Source organism: Otolemur garnettii, unplaced genomic scaffold, assembly GCF_000181295.1.
Source record: "Otolemur garnettii isolate 467f Iridium unplaced genomic scaffold, OtoGar3 scaffold00231, whole genome shotgun sequence".
Lineage (NCBI taxonomy): Eukaryota > Metazoa > Chordata > Mammalia > Primates > Galagidae > Otolemur > Otolemur garnettii.
The window spans coordinates 1,826,743-1,830,624 of NW_003852626.1; the positions used below are offsets into that span (position 1 = coordinate 1,826,743).

At 39.3% G+C, this 3,882-nt stretch overlaps 1 non-coding gene across 1 annotated transcript; it reads left to right on the forward strand.

The window, feature by feature from the left end:
• The first annotated feature begins 3,348 nt into the window (after positions 1 to 3,348).
• Positions 3,349 to 3,442, forward strand: TRNAI-AAU. Its single transcript has 2 exons — positions 3,349 to 3,386; positions 3,407 to 3,442. It is a non-coding gene; the product is annotated as a tRNA-Ile (tRNA).
• Positions 3,443 to 3,882: the final 440 nt, after the last annotated feature.

A 3,882-nucleotide genomic window follows, 5' to 3' on the forward strand; every position in this document is an offset into this window, starting at 1 on the left:
GGTTCCATTTTCCCTCACACTTTTCAAATCCTGCTAGGCCTCACTGTGCATGTTAAAGGTTTTGTGATTCCAAATACTTCAGACACTCACAGGGTGGCTGATGCTCATTGCTCTCTTTCTTTACATGTCTTGGTTTGGTGCTCTTGACTCCTCACTTTCCTCCACTGCAAATATCCTCCTGCATAAGTTGGATGTTGTTCATAGTAATAACCTCTTACTTGTCCACACTGCCCTCAGCTCCTGGGATCCAACCCAACTCTCGAGAGCTGAGATAGATTTACCCACCTGCTGCTTTGGGCACAGGGTTTTCATCTGCCACTACTGGGCAGAGCCCTCCTGGTTTTAGCTGTCTTATGGGCTTACCAATATGAAGTAGATGTCTAGTTTAAATCAAATTTGATGAATATGAATACAGGAGATTGGTTGGACTTTTCATAATTTAGGAAAATGGAGCCATCTTGAACTCAGTTGAAATTTGGCCCATATAAGATGAAAGTGAAGAAACAAGCATCTTGTTGAAGTTTCGAGTGCACTTAGAACATTCATCTGGTCATAATGTATATATAGTGTGTAAAAGTGGCATCATATAATAATGTAAACATGGTGTTTCTGATCAAAATGGAAATACAGCTCAAATTAAAAATTCTGACACAGGCACTTTTCCCACACAAATTTCCAAACTTGTCTTCAAGTTTTAAATTTTAGAGAATATTTTTGTATATATTTGAATGCTATTTTCTGGTAACTTTTTTGAGTCATTAATGACTCATTGAACATGAATCATAATAATCTTCTTTTCTATTTATGGTGGCATTTAATGTTTGTTCCTTACTCTCAATATTGCTTTTGAAATTACTGTAATACAGTTCATATAAAAATCCCCAAGAGATGAGCTAGATTTTTTTTTCTATTTCCTGTTGCTTATAATAACTGTTACCAGTTTCTTACATTTGTATAGTGCTGTAAAGAATATTCACATATGCTATCTCCTTTGATTATTACTGCAAAATGTCAAGGAAAGTATGTCAGATATTCTTATTCTCATTTCACAGATGAGGAATTGAGCCTCCGAGAAATCATACTGTTCAGAAAACTTTTAGTTGCCAATCTAGCAGATACCCTCATATGCTGTAGAGGAATTTGTTGGCTTAGGTATCTGGGAACGATGGGCATAGCTATATGCCTTGGGATCTGGTGGGTCAGGGATTCATGTACCAACTGTACTCTTTTTTTCCCTTGATCTCTTCCTTGCTCTTCCTTCCAGGTCCTATTATAGCTTTATTCTGCATATTGTCCTTTTTCTCTCAGATTCTTCCACTTGACTGGGGACATGGTCACTGGCAGGCATGGAGGTTATATCCTTGCTTTTTTAAAAGGGGAAGAGAAAAACTCTCCCTGTCCTGTTCAATATGAACTCTAGACAACAGAATCTCAATGGCCATTTGGGGGGAACAAAACCTGTACCTAAAGGAGACGCAGAATTGTGATTTGCCTGCTCTAGGTCAAATAGGCATCAATGTGGCGGGGGGAAAGGGTTTGTATTTGGAAGAAGGAAAGAAGCTGAAGTACAAAGACAAAATTACGGAAACCACAGAGATTAAGTAACAGTTAAAGGTATTCTAATGTTTGGTCAAGTTCTTTTCACCGTATCATGCTGTTTTTATCTCTAGAATATTTGATCTTGGTAGGAATTCTGTTCAGAAGTACACAAAGGTCTCATTTAATTTTTTTTTTTTTTTTAGTGTAACTGGTGACTTGTATCTTTTTTTTTTAATTTTTAATTTTGAAATGATTATAGAGTCTTAGGAAATTAAAAAAAAATAGTGTAGTGAAGGCTCTTTGCCTTCTACCCCACCTCTCTCAATGCTAACATCTTATATAACCATAGTACAATATCAAACTGCAATATTGATAATGGTATAGTCCAAAGAGATTATTCCGACGTCATCAGATTTATATGCATTTGTGTGTTTGTGCAATTTATTCATGTAACCAGCACCACAATCAAGGTACAGAAATGTTCATTCAACAGAAATATTTCCCTAGTGTTAACCATTTATATTCATATCCACACTCCTTTACCCCATCACTAACTGTTGACACCACTAATGTCATCTGATTTCTGTATTTTTGTTATTCCAAGCACAGTATATAAATGAACATAAATTATGTGACCTTTTGAGTTTGGCTTTTTGCAGTCAGTATATCTTTAAGGCTCATTGAAGTTGCTGAGTATATCAATATTTTGTTCCTTTCTATGGCTCTGTAATATTCCATAGTATGGATATGCCATATTTTGTTTTATCATTCAGCTGCTGAAAGACATCTGGACTTTGTTTCCAGTTTTTAGCTGTTAAAAACAAATGTCTTAAAATCATTTTTATATGCATTTTCTTTCTTTCTTCTTTTTTAACTTAATATGAGGATACAAATTGTTAGGCTACATTGTTCTCACTTCAAAGGTAAAGTTCAAGTTGTAGTTGAGTATTCACCTGGGCAGTGGGTGCTAAACACCCTCACATTGTGTACATTAGGTGAGATCTCGCTAATTGCACTCCCTTCTCCCTCCAATTGCCCTCCCCTTTCCCCCACCACTCTCTCTCCTCTTCCCTCCCCTTCGCTAGGTTATAATTGTATTTTATTGTTTGCGTGGATGTGAACTTGTTCATATATTGGTTTTACATTAGTATTGAGTACATTAGATACTTACTTTTCTATTCTTGTGATACCTTACAAGAAGAATGTGTTTCAACTCCATCCAGGTAAATGTAAAATACATAAAGTCTCCATCTTTTTTTTTTTTTTTTGAGACAGAGCCTCAAGCTGCCCCCCGGGTAGAGTGCCGTGGCATTACAGCTCACAGCAACCTCCAACTCCTGGGCTCAAGCGAGTCTCCTGCCTCTGCCTCCCAAGCAGCTGGGACCACAGGCGCCCGCCACAACGCCCGGCTGTTTTTTGGTTGTAGCCGTCATTGTTGTTTTGGCGGGTCCGGGCTGGGGATTCGAATCCGCCACCTTAGGTGTACGTGGCTGGCGCCTTAGCCGGTTGAGCTATAGGTGCCGAGCCTCCATCTTTTTTTTTATTTTTATTTTTTTTTGAGACAGAGTCTCACTGTGACGCCTTTGGTAGGGTGCTGTAGCATCACAGCTCACAGAAACCTCCAACTCTTGGGCTTAAGTGATTCTCTTACCTCAGCCTCCCAAGTAGCTGGGACTTCAGGCGCCTGTCGCAGCGCGTGGCTATTTCTTTAAATTTTTTATTTGCATATGCAACAGAAGGTGGAGCTTCCCGGTGACGTCATGTATCAATGACCAACTGAAGTACTCTGCTGACAGAAAAATAACCAGTGCTCTGGTAGCACAATTGGTTAGCGCATGGTACTAATATGATACTGCTTGGTGGAGCAATACCATGGTTGTGAGTTCAATCCTCACCTGGAGCACTTTGTTTTTTTGTTGTTGTTTGCTTGTTTTTTGAGATAAGAGTCTCACTATGTCACTCTCAGTAGACTGATGTGGTGTCACAGCTCACAGCAACCTCAAACTCTTGGGTTTAAGTGATTCTCTTGCCTCAGCCTCCCAAGTAGTGGGGGCAACAGGTGCCCAGCCACAACGCCCTGATATTTTTTGTTGCAGTTGTCATTGTTTAGCTGGCCTGGGCTGGGTTCCAAGCTGCCCCGCTCCGTGTATGTGGCTGGTGCCATAACCACTGTACTACAGGTGCCAAGGCAAGTCTCCATCTTTTTAATGGCTGAATAGTACTCCATGGTATACATATGTCACAGTTTGTTGATCCAAAGGATGATGGGAATTTAGGTTGCTTCCATGATTTAGTAATTATGAATTGAGCTGCAGTAAACATTTTGGTATATGCGTTTTAAAT